General features: G+C 36.7%; 1 long non-coding RNA gene across 2 annotated transcripts; it reads left to right on the top strand.

Annotated features, from left to right (window-relative positions):
* Window positions 1–12,434: 12,434 nt before the first annotated feature.
* On the top strand, window positions 12,435–13,596 carry LOC120177739. 2 transcript variants are annotated; one of them, XR_005521467.1, is made up of 3 exons: window positions 12,435–12,626; window positions 12,873–12,959; window positions 13,420–13,596. It is a non-coding gene; the product is annotated as an uncharacterized LOC120177739 (long non-coding RNA). The 2 variants fall into 2 exon arrangements; XR_005521466.1 differs by having other exon boundaries at window positions 12,435–12,631.
* Window positions 13,597–17,022: the final 3,426 nt, after the last annotated feature.

The following is a 17,022-nucleotide window of genomic DNA, read 5'->3' as shown; positions in this document are numbered from 1 at the left end:
GCTGGCACTCCGTTAGAATGACTCGAGTGTAGCTTCTGTAAAAAAAGATCTCCAAAATTGTGATGATGCCTAAGAGTGTGAAACTTCTTATGAATTCCCAAATCTCCCATTATTTGATGCCCTAAACCAGTATTGAATCTCATATGCATTCAATTTCTCTCTTGGTTGTTTCCATCGAGACTCATTAATCTTTGGTCTCAATACTGATCACCAACTGCCATTATTATTACCCATGTCAGGAGTTCTTTTTACTTCCAAAAACAATTTAGATCCTCCATCATGCACTAACTCTGAATTTAAAACTCAAGCCGCCCTTTGCGGGTTTTCAACTCGAGACCTCCTTTGGTTTCAAGACGCTATTTTCGAGTTTTCATCTTGAACCCTCATTTTTACTTCATTTTCTCCATTTTTCTCTTTTTTTATTCATTCTTTTCTCTTTTTCTCTTTTCATTTTTCATTATTTTGATTTTTCCCTTTTTTTTCTTTTTCCTCTTCAAGCAAAATACCTCTTAACTACTTTAGAATTCACTAGATAGGGTAATTCTGACCCATCCATCTCAGTTAAGGCTAGAGCTCCCCCAGAAAAGGCTTTCTTGACAACGTAGGTAATCCATTTCCCACGGAAATCCGTTTGAATAGGTAATATTCTCGTATTATCCACTTTGGTACATCTGGCCATGACAAATAGCTTTCAATCTATTTTCCTCCATCAAATTCAATTGGTCGTATCTGGGCTTTACCCATTTTGCCTCATTTAGCTTCACCTTCGATAAACCCGGAACGAGGGAATTTCCACTTCAATATGGAGGACAACTTCCATCCCATAAACTAAAGAAAATGGAGTTGCCCCAGTTGACATCAATACAGAAGTCCAATGGGCAAACAGAGCAAATGACAACTTCTCATGCCCATCTTTATAAGTCTCGGTCATCTTCTCTATAAGCCTCTTAATGTTCTTATTAGCCGCCTCCACTGCCCCATTCATCTTTAGGCGATAAACAGTAGAATTATGATGCTTTATTTTGAATTGCTCACATACATATTTCATCATCTTGTTGTTTAAGTTCAATGCATTGTCAGAGATAATCCTCTCCGATAAGCCATATCTACAGATGATTTCCTTCTTTAAGAACTTACATACTGTAGACTGGGTAACATTGGCATAGGAATTTACTTCTACCCATTTGGTGAAGTAGTCTATTGCTACCAGAATGAAGCGATGGCCATTTGACGCCTTCGGCCAAATTTGTCCAATAACATCCATGCCCCACATAGAAAACGGCTACGGACCTGTCATAACATGCAACGAATAAGGAGTGTGTGCATTCTATCTCCTTAAATTTGACACTTGTGACATTTTCAGGCATAATTGATGCATTCAGTTTCCATAGTTGACCAATAATACCCAAATCTCATAATCTGTCTGGCCATTACATGCCCACTATCATGGGTACCGCATATTCCTTCATATACTTCTTCAAGAATCATTTTGGCTTCTTTAGTGTCCACACACTTTAATAAGACCTGATCCATGTTTTTCTTATATAGGGTCTCACCATCGAGCATATACCTTGCTACCATTCTTCTAATAGTCCTTTTGTCATTCTTAGTCGCATGTTCAGGATAACTTTGATACTTTAAATATTGTAAGATATCATAGTACCAAGGTTGTCCATCTTCTTCTTCTTCAATGTTAAAGCAGTAGGATGGATACTCATAAGCCTTCATCTCAATAGGCATCATATTTGTATGCTCGTTCATCTTAAAGGATGCTGCCAGAGTAGCCAACGCATCCGCCATTTGATTTTCTTCTCTGGGGAGGTAATTGAAAGTCATTTCTTCAATAAGTTCCAGGACTAATTTATGATATTCCACAAGTTTGGGATCTTTTGTTTCCCATTCTCCTCTGAGTTGGTAAATTACCAAAGTTGAGTCCCCATATACCTTCAGCATTTTTACTTTGAGTTCAATAGACGCTCTAAGACCCATAACACAAGCCTCATACTCGGCCATATTGTTTGTACAATCAAAATTAAGCTGACTGGTAAAAGGATAATGCTCTTCATCTGGTGAGACCAAGATTGCCCCCAAGGCATGTGAAGCACCATCAAAGTTCATCTTCCAGTATTTCCTAGTGGATCCGATTTTTCTTCCTCTGAGTAGCCATTAAATCCTCATCCGGAAAATCGAAGTTCAACGGTTCATATTCTTCAGACGCTCTACTTGCAATGAATTATGTTATGGCACTCCCTTTAACCACCTTTTGGATTACATACTGGATATCAAATTTGGACAACAGGATTTTCCAATGGGCTAATCTTCCAGATAATGCAGGTACACCCATTAGATATTTCAAAGGGTCCAGTTTGGATATGAGCCAAGTAATATGATACAACATATACTGCTTAAGCCTTCTGGTAGCCTATACTAAAGCGCAACACAACTTTTCAATTGGTGAGTCTTTGGTTTCACATTCAGTGAACTTCTTACTGAGATAATAGATAACTCTCTCATTCTTCTCAGTTTGATCATGTTGTCCCAATACACATCCCATTGAATTCTCATAAACTGACAAGTAAAGAATTAAAGGCTTGCCTGATGGGTGGTGCTAAGATCGGAGTATTCGACAAATATCTCTTTACCGCCTCAAAAGCCTCTTGACAATCCTCACTCCATTCTACTGAATTATTCTTCCGAAGAAGGCGAAATATGGGATCACACTTCTCAGTCAACTGCGAGATAAATCGGGCTATATAATTCAATCTCCCCAAAAATCCTCGAACCTCTTTCTGTGTTCTTGGGGGTGGCAAATCTTGAATGGATTTTACTTTATCTGGATCTATTTCAATTCCCTTTTGACTCACTACGAATCCCAACAGCTTTCTCGATGTCACCCCAAAAGTACATTTATTTGGGTTAAGTTTTAGTTGGCACTTCCTTAATCTTTGAAAGAGCTTCCCCAAATTCTCAATATGTTCCTCCTCCGTCTCGGTTTTGACAATCATATCATCGACATAGACTTCAATTTCTTTATGCATCATGTCATGAAATAATGTCACCATAGCCCTCTGATATGTTGCCCCTACATTCTTCAACCCAAACGACATGACTTTATAACAGAATGTTCCCCACATAGTGGCAAACGTTGTTTTCTCCATATCTTCAGGGTGCATTTTAATTTGATTATAGCTAGAGAAACCATCCATAAATGAGAATAAGGAATTTTCGGCAGTATTATCCATCAACGTATCTATATGGGGCAAAGGAAAATTATCCTTTGGACTAGCTCTATTAAGATCTCTATAGTCGACACACATTCGAACTTTCCCATCATTATTTGGTACCGGGACAATATTTGCTACCCACTCAGGATATTTGGACACCGTAAGAAACCCATCATCAAATTGTTTCTTTATTTCTTCTTTAATTTTGAGCAGTATTTCAGGTCTCATTCTTCTCAGTCTCTGTTGTACGGGCTTGCAATCAGGCTTTATCGGTAGTTTATGGATAATCAACTTTGTATCCAAACCTGGCATATCTTCGTACGACCAAGCAAATACATCCTTGAAATCTTGAATTAATTCTATCAAACTCTGTCTTCCCTCAGCAGACAGGGTGGTACCAATCTTTACTTCTTTCTATCCTCATCCGTACCCAAATTCAAGATCTCTGTATGCTTTTCGTGAGGTAGAATCTGTTTATCTTCATGTTCCACCATCTTTAACAATTCAGATGGTAGTTCACATCCCTAATCATCATCACAATATTTGATTTCCCCTTGACATATGGGCATCTCGAAATCAATCTCCAGGTCAGGGTCATCAGCATTTGTATCATTGATATCTAAGTTCCTGAAAGAATAACGAAAAAGAATATATATACATATATACATATGGGAGAATATTTTCCCATATAAATAAATAGAAAGAAATAATATATACATATAATCAACCAAAAATGAAATGCATGAGAGAATGTTTGTCGTTTGGGAATTAACAACACATATTTTATTGAAAGCATGTAAAAAACACATCTTAACCCTTTACATCAGATCACATATTGTCTCAGGGTATGAACAATAGGGAAAGGTTCTAACGCATTACTCTGTAAAAGATTTGTAAACTAAAGGCAGTTCCTCCGCAGTCTAGTTGTTCAACACAAAACCTGGTGGCAAAGGGTAAATACTCGTAGTCCTCATTTCTTCAAACTCCTCATCGGTGATGACATTAATGCTTAAATCCTTTAAAGCATTCTCAACTATCACTTTACTTCCCCTCGAAGTCCCTTGAAACATGTGCCCTCCTGATACAAAAATGATGCTTAATGGTCGGAAGATCATAGGTTTCGAGCTTGGGTCCTTGCCAGTCAATCTTTCTTCCTCAATTCTTGACTCTTCTTGATGCCCCTCAGTTTTTCTTTCAAGGTTGGCTGATACCCTAAACCAAACCTGTCTCTTTTAGCTATAGGGTAAACTGGACCTATCGGTCATTGCAATTGTCGTCCTAGCCCTTTGCCAATTTTTGCTCCTCTTCAAAGGGTCAGTTTGAGTCCCATTTTGGTGTAGTTTGACAATCTAGGCTTCGAGATCTTCTTGCCTTCGGCCACAAACGTTGCATTAATAAAATATAACGATATGAAAGAACACTCAACAGCTTGTTCTTTCACTTCAACGTATGGAGCCGTAGTCGAAACCGAAGCGATAATATCTTCTTCCGCGTGAATGCATATAAGTCTTCCATCAATTGCAAATTTTATCCTCTGGTGCAAAGTTGACGGAACCCCACCGGCCTGACGAATCCAAGGCCTTCCCAGCAAGTAGTTGTATGTAGGCATGATGTCCATCACAAGAAACTCCACTTCGTATATCGCTGGACCAATAGTCAGAGGAATATCAATATTTCCTAACACTTCTCTTTCATTCCATCAAAGGCTCGAACCACACTTTGACAGTTTCTCATCAGGGTATTGTCCACTGGTAGCTTTTTCAGAGTCACTAAGGGCATTACATTTAACGTTGAACCGTTGTCTATCAGTACTCTGGATAAAAATATGCCCTTTGCACCTAACAGTAATATGCAGAGCCTTATGATTGCCAATCATCCCTGAAGGGATCTCATCCTCTGAAAAAGATAAAAAGTTATCGGCTTGTATGTTGGCAACTAGTCGGTCTAGCTTATCTGTATGTAACTCCTTCGAGACAAAGGTTTGGTTCAAAACTTTCAACAAGGCATTGCGATGAGCCTCTAAACTCAGAAGAAGTGATATGACAGAAATACGGGCAGGCAGCTTGTGTAGTTGTTCAACAATGTTGTATTCACTATGTTTAAAAAATTTTAAAAATTCCAAAGCTTCATTCTTCGTCACCGGGTTATTGATAACAGGTTCATCTTCTTTTACTTGCACATCGATACTTTTTCCTTTTTTCGTAACAATCTTCTTCTCAGGCTCTTTGTAATAACACCTACTACTCCTGGTCACGTGTCCTACTCCATCTACTTCTTCTTGTTGCTTTGCCACCTCTCCTATTCGGCAATCATACCTCCAGCGTACTTGTTTATCATCTTTGTATGTGAATGTAGATGGAGGTGTGATAACCATATTTAGGTCACCCTTTCAGCCACTCGATTCTTGGGAGTAATGATGAGATGATAACTAGCATTGTAGACCTCTTTGGATGACCCCTCAGAGGCGTAAACTTCTTCTTCTTCTTTCTCAGCCACTTCTTTAAAGAACTCAATTTCTTTACTACCCATCATCTCTTGTACCAGCTCTAAGAAATCAGGACACTATTGTATTATGTATTCTGTATCCTGTGCAGTTATGGTAGTGGCACACCTCTTCATTGTTGAACAATTCACACGGCATACTGTTTTTTAATAGTCCTACTTTAACCATTTGGTATCATACCTAAGACATGGGTGATACCACCTCACTAACATTCCTTATAGTCCTCATTTCTTTCTCTTCAGCTACTGCGTAAATCTCGGCTCCTGCATGGTTTTGCAATGGATTCTGGGCTATGCTTGGTTGTTCGTTATCACCAAAATTGATGATGTTTCTTCTTCTCAGAGCTTGGACGACCTTTTTGAACGCAAGACAGTTTTTAATGGAATGTTCGGGAATCCTCACATGGTATTCACATTTAACACTAGAATCATACCATTTGGGATAAGAGGGTTGTATAGGGTCCATATGGTAAGGTGAGACTACACGTCGATCGTATAACTCATGGAATAACTCCTTAGAAGTCATAGGAATCAGATAAAATTGAGGCCTCTCTCTCATCGGATCCCTTTCCCCTTGTCTATTGTCAATTTAGGGTGGTGCTACCGTTTCCTGAGGTTGGGACACTGTGATGTTATGGGAATCATACTACCTCACGTTGCTGACTTCGTTTTCCTTTTTCTTCATCGACGGTTTTTTGTTGGGCTCTCCTTCATCGAGTTTTCCACTTTTAATCACCATTTCAATCATTTCTCATGCCGTAACTATATCAGCAAAACTTTGAGAAGGATTACCGATAAAGTGCAAGAAAAATGGAGCCTTCAAGGTATTAACAAAAAGCAGGTTCGTTTCCTCTTCTGTCAATGGTGGGTGGACTTGCACTGCTACTTCCCTCCACCTCTGAGCATATTGTCTAAAACATTCATTATGCTTCTTCTCCATTGCTTGCAATACCATCTTGTTAGGACTGACATCTTTTACATGTTTATATTGCTCGAGAAATGATTTGGCCAAGTCTCTCTATGACCTTATATCAAGTCTCCTTAGTTGATTATACCATCACAATGTGATCCTGTTAAACTTTCTTGGAAATAGTGGATCAATAGCTGATCGTCCCCTATGTAACCAGTCTTTTTCCTACAGAACATCGTAATATGAGAGGAGGGGCATCTGGCACCGTCGAATTTCTCAAAATTGGGAGTCTTGAATTTTGGAGGCATGACCAAATCATGAACTAAACTTAGATCCGTAGCATCAAGTCCATACAAGTTGGGGTCTTCTTTCATAGCCCAGACTTCACTTGCTAATTGTTCATATTGTTCCTGCAATAGCTTGTTTTCGTTCTTTTTAGCTTCTTCATCAAGGCCCGGGACCTAGTGACATAGAATTTCCTCGGGATGTGAGCCAGATCCCGGTTATAGATTCACAGCAACGCCGACAGGATTGATGTGAATTTCAGTAGGGATAGACGTTCCTTGGATATTCTGAGACTGTGCTGGAGTGAACCCTGGAGGATAGAGTGGTTCTTCAGTTCTTGGCTCAGGGCCCTTTTCCTGTTCTGGATTTCTCCCTTCCAACATAGTTTTCAACTTAGAAATCATATCCTTTTGAGCGTTGATCAAGTCTTCTTGCATTTTCTTTAAATCATCTTGCAACTGCAGTTGAGTTTTTTCAATTTGAACAATCTTATCTTCCATGGCTCTCTTCCTTGTATTATAGTGATGCTTGGAATTTCCTAGTATTCTGTAATGTATCCCTTATTGTTAATTTTAATGTTTTGAGGATGAATGTAAACTATGTGGAAATAAAATGATAAAAGTATGAACAAAAATACAAAACACAAAACTTAAATTGTGAATTAAATACGAATGCATGCGGAAAGGCATTGATTCATAGGACGTGATCAGTCTTAGAACAACTTTCATTTAGGAAAAAAAACATCATCTTTACAAGAGAAAATCCATTACAGAAAAGGCCTAGCTCTAATGCTCAGCTCCATTATCTCATTGACAAGCCAATCGACCCTCTTTCCCACATCTAATGTTGGATTTGTATAGCTCTGGATGAATTTTGCTTGGATGTCCATCTTTCCTAACTGCCTCGCAATATCGCTCAATTGATTCATGGTTTCACGGATTACATGATTCACATTTGTCTTCCAGTCTCCAAAGTGATCGTTTGAGTTCTGCCATTGCTGCCTGGTACCTTGGACGGTGCGCTCAAGACCAGCGATTTGTGTCTGGAAGCTTCGTAAGGCAACCTCTAAATCATGAATCTTTTTTTGCAAAGTAACTTTCTCCTCGAGGCTAACCCTTAGATTGTTGGCCAGCGCTGGCTATTTTCTGTAAGTAAGGAACTTTCGAGCTGCAGAATGTAGGCACTATATTCTTCATTCTTTACCTTAGCTCGAGTTAACTCCTCCTCATTCCTTGCTTCCATTTATTGCATCTTTTGATTGAGTATCTCTATTCGCTCATTTTTTGCTCTGTATCTTTGTATCCAGAGGAATACTTCATCTTGTTTGCCTTAGATCACTCTCTCTCGATGTTGTCTTTCCAATTTCAGCTCCTCCTTGCTTTGCCTCTTTTCAGCTTCGAGCTCGTCTATTCTTTGTCTTCTAATCTCAAGTTCAAGATGCATGTTATTTGCCTCTATTCTGAACTCTTTTAACATATTATCTTTCTCAATTTCTAACTGTTCTATCATGCATTTTCCCTCCTCTATCTCATTTAATCGGCTCTGATCTTCAACTTTGAGTTCTTCAATATTAGCTTGCAACCTTCGTATTTCCAAAGTGAGCTTCTCTTCTCGTTTCTTGCTCAAAGTGTGCCTTTGTCTTAACTCTTTAGCTTCTTTCCTTTCGTTATTCAGTGTCCTAGCCCAAGACTTCTTCTCCGACTCGAGTTCTTGATCTTTCTTCTTCTTCTCTGCCTCTAATTCTCTGACTCGACGTTCTCTTTCGGCTCTTACGTCTCTAACTCGATGATCCGTTTCACCCCTGAGCTCTAACCTCCATTGTTTCGTAGTCTTTCCGAGCCCAGTAATTTCCCGAGCTCGGTTCATCCTTTGGTAATCGCTCTGCAAGCTAGTGAAATTGGCCTCGACTTCATCTTTTCTCTTACGTATAAGCTCAAATTGTTTATTATAGAACCCCCTATCGACATCCAACATGAAATTTTCTTTTCTAAGAGCCTCACACTCTTCCTCATTTCTTGTAATTTCTACTTCGAATTCACTTTGCAGTATCTCCAACTTAGATGGTACGTATCTGAACTGTGATCCCAAAGGAATTATTTGATCACGATCTGCCAAAGGAATAACATCATTCTTCCGTACAGCTCTCCATGCCATATAATCTGGTGTCCACATGACCTCGGCTGATACCAAATCGGTTCTAAAGGTTGACTTTCATGCATCTGACATCGCACAAGCAGTTTTCTTGTAGTGATCTCTGTAGTACACAAATTCGGATGTCTTTAGGCCGGATGTAACTCGAACGAATTGGCGTGCCCCAAATTGTCTTAGCACCATTAGTGGAGCATAACCTACTCTGCTCTATAACCCTAATAGGGTTACCTAATCGGAATCCCCGCATTTGTACAACACGTCAACAAAAGCTAACCAAGGGACGCGCCATACTATATCATGCTCTTGTAGATTTCTAAAGAGTGAAACCCAATCTTTCCTAGTGTGATGCTCTGGCCATTCTTTGGTGAGGAAATCTTTTAAGGGTGAATAGGCAGTAGAAAATCGGCGGTTGTACTCTCGATTAATCTTTCAGAAGTGACTACGAATCCAAACAGTAAGCAACTGGACACACCCGATGAAGCGGCTACTCTCAGCTCTTTTGCAACTGCTAAGCGCCCTGAATGTCTCGGCCAAAACCGCAGGAACAGGATTTATCTTCCTTTCCAAAAGCTCGAATAAATCAACTACATCGGCTTCCACATAACAAAGAACTTTTAGGAAAATCACCAAACCGTAAATTCCTAAAGCGAACATCTTCATGCTCTTCTCAATATCCCTATGCTTGACAATAAGTTCTTTAAGGCACGGCCAAGGGAAGCAATCAGACTATCCTTTCTTTTGGATTCAGTCAGTGACCCACTTCTCTCCCATTCCAGTAATCTTCACAAGTTTGCTCTTGAAGGATTGCGTTCTTGTGGCCTTTGAGTAGATTCGGTCCAAGTGTACCGTCTCGAAATGAAACAAGGAGGTGTATTCTTCTAACGTGGGAGTCACGTCTTCCTTGTTGAAAGTGAAACAACTATACGCTGGATTCCAAAACTGGATAAGAGCTTTGATCAGGGGCTCGTTTACTTTCACATACAACAAAAGGGCTATATCACCATATTTTTGCTAGAAAGAGTACTTCTCATCAGAATTCCAACTCTCCCAAATTTCACGTAACTCTTGCAGATCGTTTTTCTTTAGACTGACCGGAGCAACCTCTGGTAGTACCGATATATAGTCTTCAGTCAGACTGTCGCCTTTCTTCCTCTGAGTTTCCTCGGACCACGACCTCACTTCTGCATTCTCTATTTCCTTGTTATGAAAGCTTTTGTCCATTTTTTGACCGCCTTCTACTTTGATGACCACTTCGCGAATCAACGCCTTTATCCATGAATGATAATGCAATGCAGTAATAATAAATAAAACACAGAAACACGAACAAAAATAAAACAATGTTAGTATATACAATGAATAATCGAATAATAAAACAATATAATAAGTAAAGATAGAAAATATATACACCCTAAACCTTATATACACCCTAAACCTTATCCACATGGCATCTACCCAAAAAAATCCTAACCATATTTTTTCTAGTTCACAGGCTTCGTATAAAACCTAGTCGCATGCTTTGTTCTCATACTTCTTGCAAAAATAAATTCAAGGAAAAGGTTAGAATGGGTTTCCCCTTTATGTCTGCGGACAGAGATTCAGCATAAGACGGGAAGAGTTTAGGTATCACTAAAAGGGTCCTCGAATTGTCCTTTGATGGTGCCCCCTTGGGCTTGCCAGACCCTCGACCCTCACCCATTATATGCTTAAACGGGTCAAGTTCAATTCGAGAGGATACCTTTCCCTATGTTCATGTGAGGAAACTCAATGTTTCACTCGTAAACATAAGGCATGTACCCCAGGTGTTACTTGAGAAAAGTAATTTTTCTCACGTAAGCGTAGCGTTCACCCCTACTTAACGGGATAGAGCACAGTTAGAAGGCTCTAAATACCGAATGGTTATAGCGACAGTGAGAGGAAACTCATAATCTTTTGCCTCGATCCAAGAAAAACAACAAGTTTAAGTGAAGGTCAGAAAACTGAAATATGTAAATCACACGTTAGTACAACTATTTATTTGTTAACCAAATCACAAGTTAAAATGCAAACAAGAAATTCAAAACAAATAAGGGATAAAAAACCAAATTAGAACGAACTTATAACTTTCATTTGCAAAGACAATTAATTAATCGACTATCGGCCTGACTCTCTAAAAAAAGTCCCCAGTGGAGTCGCCAAGCTGTCGAAACGATTTTTTCTTAAAGGTGTGAGATTTTGAAAACCATATCATTTTTAATTTTTCGCTTAATTTCAGGGATGAGATTTTGAAAACCGCATCATTTTTTAATTTTCCGCTTAATTGATTGATTTTAATTAAAAAAGTAAATGCGATTTTAGAAAACCTCGTTTCAAAAATTTGGAAATTCCTTAAAAAAAATATACGATTCGGGAGTCGCCATCAATCTTTGATTAGGGAGTGATTGGACACCCAAAAAACATTTTTGTCATTTTAAATAAAAATTAATTTTAATTAAAACAACAAATTGAGGTCTGCATTACCATAAAATGAGTTCGGGATTCGGTTACGCGTGAGGAATGATTAACACCCCCACAACGCCCTAAATCGGAACCTAATCGATTAATTAATGTCTTTGCAATGAAATTTACAAGTTCGACTTTAATTTGATTTATGATCCCTTAAAACAATAAAAATATATAACATTCAACAGCACCAAAATAATTAAATTAAAATTACCAAGCCATTAGAAAGATAAAGAATATTTGATTATTTAAAAATATTGAGACCAGATCTTTAGGTGAGTTCTAACGACCTTTTCTGAACAAATTTAAATAGCCAAACATTTATTTTTCTTTCACTCTCAAATTTTAAAGTGATGAATCAAAATTTTGGGTGTCACTGATGGGTACACTTTTAATTTAAAATCATTTAAAACGACTCTCTAGTGAGTTAAGAGAAGTCATTTAAACAATTTTAAATTAAAATGATATTATCCTTAATCCAATTATTTAATTAGGATGAATCATACACATGAGGCTAACATGCAAATATTAATTAAAAAATGATTATCTACTTAATAAATAAAAAAACCAAACAATATACCATCTTAATACAAAAATTATTTACATGTACTTTGTAATTATAAACTATAAACTATATATATATATATATTAACATGTAATGCGTAAGTGTGACTTAAATACAAAAAAAAAACATAATGTGTAAAACTATAAATATATATATATATATATATATATCTAAAATGATGACTAAATTTAAATAAATGTGAAATTAAACATGTAAATTAAAAATAAACTAGTGACCCTAAACTATAATTTTACCTAAGCTTTTTAATATATAACCTGAAGTAAATTAAAGCTATCCTCACGCCAGTACGTTACCCACACAGCCGCTCAGTCCGTTTTCTTTCTTTCCCTTCTTCGATTACTAACCTAAAACACCATGGCCACCATCATTTTGATCCCTGATTTAGAACACAAAAGACCCCAATACCATTATTTTAACTATAAGACTTTAAACCGCAACCTCCGATCGTCAAGACTCCCTTTAATGAAGAAAACGAAGGGCTTTTTTTAAGGTGAGGTAAGACGTTTTGATTTTTTTTTTCATTTTTTATTTTTGAAATCGAAAACCCTCTTTTAATCGAAAACCCTCGATTTCTTGGTTCCTTATTTGATCGAATCGTTGGGTTCAAGGTTTTACAAAAATGACTTCTTTATCTCTTATTTTCGATTGGCTATGGATATGGTTTTTTTATTATTATTTTTGCTATGCTAATTCGAATGAAGGTTGTTTTCTTACTTAGATTGTGATTATTGTGAAGGATGAGTTTTCGGTGATGAAGGATGCCCAGCTTTAACTCTAAAGTTTCAACCTCTCTACTACAAGTGAAGAGCCCTAAATGACTAAGGTAATGTCTTTAACTCATTTTATTATTCATTTATAAACAACATATCAAAAAAATAACACAGGAAATAACAAAAACATGATAATCGAAAAGAAATAAATATAAAAAAACCTCTTGTATTGCTTCTACTGTTTTTCGGAAATGAAGGCCGGATTCTTTTATTACACTCTTTGACCTTGTTGCTCTGTTGTGTAAATAACAATTTAAGAACACAAAAAATTGGCCTCTGGTTCCTCTCTTCCCTGCTGTTTTTTTTTATTCCCCCCTCTCGTGATGGCTCTCCCCCTTTAAAAACAAAGAGATTGTCCCCCTTTAGCTTTCAATCTCTACCAAATCCTTTGTCTGCATGTTGATTTTCTTTGCGTTTGGTAATATTTGGTTGAGCAAGTATTGACTTTGATGAGATTTTCGGTGGCTAATTAATTTTTCCTTGATTCGGTGCATTGCTGATGACTTTGTGTAGATTGGCTCCAACAGCAGCGATAGCTTGAGATGTTGGCGATAGCTTGAGATGTTGGAGTGATTGGCTGCCGCTCATACACATGGATAGGAACAACTCCTATGCTTAAACTGATTTACTTGTAATTATTATGGGGTTGTTAGATTTTTATTGGATTCGCATTGGGCTCCGAGATTGCTTTTGTTGTAGTGGGCTTGAGCTACAAAATATGTAATTGTAAATTATTAGTATTAATAAGAATAATATAATAATAATAATAATCAATATAATATATATTTTAATTCGGACAAAACGAGAATCTATACCAGTATCACAAAAGGGGTTGTTTGCCGATTCCTAAAGAAGGGAATTATTTATAGATATGAAACAATAGAGAGAATTATCACAGATAATGCCTTGAAATTAAACAATGACCTAATAAAAGAAGTATTCACAAAATTCAAGATCAAGCATAATAATTTAGCTCCTTATCACCCAAAGATGAATGGGGTAATAGAAGCATCAAATAAAAATATTAAAAAGATCGTTACCAAAATGACTGAAATATATAGGGATTGGCACAAAAAATTATTGCACATTTTTTCGTACGTCGAATGGGGTAACACAATTCTCATTTGTCTATGGGATAGAGATAGTTTTACCAGTTGAGGTGAAAATCCCTTTTCTGAGAGTAATGATGGAGCTGAAGCTAGAATATGTTGATTGGGTTCAGAACATATTCGATCAGTTGAACTTAATTGAGGAAAAAATATTAAGAGTTATCTGTCATGGACAAATGTATCAAAAAAGGATGATACGAGCTCAAGACAAGAAGGCCAGACCTTGAGAATTTCATGAAGGAGTTCTGGTGTTAAAAAAGATCTTACCTATGCAAAAATATTTTCGAGGGAAATGGATGCCAAATTGGGAAGGTCGTTATATTATAAAAAAAGGCCTTTTTGAGGAGCTTTGATTTTGACTGAAATGGATGGAGATGAATTGCCTAATCCTTTGATATCTAATTCAGTAAAGCGATGCTACACTTAAATAGAAGAAAAAAAATAAAACAGAAGAAAAGAAAAATGAGGGTTCAAGGTGAAAACCCAAAGTAGGCATCTTGAAACCAAAGGAGGATTCGAGTTGAAAATATACAAAGGATGACTCGAATATTCAGGATTAGGCTCATGAATGGTGGATTCCCTCGGAAGCATGACAATTAAGGGAGAGGTTCTCATACTCAACATCTTTAATACGATCTAAATCCTCTACACAATTATTAACTTTCAGAAGAGACATGTGTAAAAAGATAGAAAGACTCTTGCACTTGATCTCAGGGGTACTCAGTCTTTATTCTTTTCATAATGTTTGCCTTTTCATTAAAAGAAATACACATTCAAAAGATTGTACCTTTTCACTACTCATTAATGAGACCAATCGAGTGCATTTTATTACCTTTTTACATAAGCATCATACATATAAAATTTTGATTAATATGATATTATATATAAAAAATGATTATTATGTTTTACTCTGATAAAATTTAGGAGTATGAGAACTTTAAAACAAATGTTCACCAGGAAGCACATGTGAATAGAACAACTTTCTAGCTCAACATGATTGATCAGAGTGTTAAAAAGGATTTTACCCAAATAAAAGAAATCAGTCAAAAGGGAAGCGATCTCAATATGGCTTCACTCGCCCAGGCAAAAAGAACAAAAGAAATCCTGATAATGGGTGCACCAAATATAATTTCATATAGTTCATTTATTTCAAGAAAAAGTCAACCTTTTGTCCAAATACAATTAAGCAAGATGAATTGTTTCTTTGACTAGATCAAAGAAGACAAATTAAGGGCAATTTTTGGCAAGAAGGGATTAGAAAGGTGACTGCAATCAAGACCCAGATCGTGATGCAAGGAAAATTCCACATACCTTAATCAAGAGTGGTTCACCAAAGTCGATAAGATCTCATTTTTCAGAATCTGATGGCACCAAGTTACATTGAACATTCACACATCTCATATCAGGATTAAATTAAATTATCATTAAGACATACGACATATGAAGCACATGAAATCATAGCATTTAACCTTTTGAACAAGATCTTCAAAGATTTATCTCATTATCGAAGGGTAGTGGATCGATTATTGTCAATCGTGACTAGATCTCCTCACCATGAAGGAGCAATGTCACCACTGTAACACCCCTAACTCGTACCCGACCCGGATATGAATCCGATGTGTCATATTGACTTTTTCAAAACATATGTAATTAACAATTAAGAACACATTAAATTTTCTGTTTAAGATAAAAAAAATAGAAAACCTTAATTTAAATAAGATAATTATTTCTCCTTCATACTTACATAAAAATTTGATAATTTACATAAATACAAAATATATGAGTTTACAAAATAGATCATAGCATTTCAAACTAAATGTATAATACATGTCAACAGTTTACAAAAGTAACAAAAACCTACATTTAATTTGTCTTGATCTGATCTTCAAGTGGTATGTTATCCTCAACAAATCAGCCTTCAGCCTTCTTCAAACCTACACGTGAGGAAATCACACCCTAAGTCGACGACTTAGTGAGGCAAATACTAATAGTGCTAACATAATAAACGAAATCTTTATTGGTTTTTATCGAAACATTTATAAAATAATTCAAATTTATTTTCCATATAAAAAATGTATACATATGTATATTATTCACTTTGCTTAGCTTTGTTCCAAATGCCCAATGTATACTACTGAGAACTCTAGTTATTTGAGTACTTTGAGGTTGTGCACTAATGCTGTCACCATAGCTCGTAATTTGCACCGAAGTGCCACATAATTGTCCTGAAGGACCACATAGTTTTACACCGAAGTGCCACATAGGTTTGCTCCGAAGTGCCACATATTTGTCTCGAATGACCACATAATTGTCCCGAAGGACCACATAAAACCTCGACTCTTGGCATGCCAACTATACCTCTAATCCTCATATATATACCTTGGGCTATTAATCACATAATTATTTTCAATCAATATTCAAAGTGTCTCTTATTCACATAGTTGCTTTCATATAAAGTCTTTTCAGATACACTTGTTCAAAGGTCACATTTCCATAATCATATAATCATAAAACATAGCTTATGTAATATAAATTGAATAAAACATTACAATATAACATAAAAGAAATTGTAAAGTTTTCGATCGAAAACACTGAGGTTGCCTTACCGCAAGCCTTCCTAAATTTTATTACAACACCGAGAGTTGCACTCACCTTTGCCTCACTGAAGTCCTAAGTGAATTCCTTAACACTTTTGGATCGGTACTTATAATGTCGAGATGACCAGAAGTTGATTATGTTTAACAACTACACAACAAAATCGAAAATCAATATCGTACTTCGAATAACCTATATCTAATCATAATAACTTATGATGAAAAAACACTAATTTTTCAATTCATGCCTAGAAGTATCGGTACTACCACTACAATATCGATACTTTTTTTCAGGGGTATCGATACCTCTTAACGGTACAGATACCATTCCAAGGTTATGGAATTGAATCTTGAAAATGGTATCGATGCCATACCCATTGTATCGATACTACCAACTCAGTATCGATGCCTTC

The sequence above is a fragment of the Hibiscus syriacus genome, unplaced genomic scaffold (genome assembly GCF_006381635.1).
Source record: "Hibiscus syriacus cultivar Baekdansim isolate YM2019G1 unplaced genomic scaffold, ASM638163v2 tig00112305_pilon, whole genome shotgun sequence".
Taxonomy (NCBI): Eukaryota; Viridiplantae; Streptophyta; class Magnoliopsida; order Malvales; family Malvaceae; genus Hibiscus; species Hibiscus syriacus.
The sequence above is the reverse complement of the archived record's forward strand: the minus strand, read 5'-3'. Positions and strand labels throughout refer to the sequence as shown.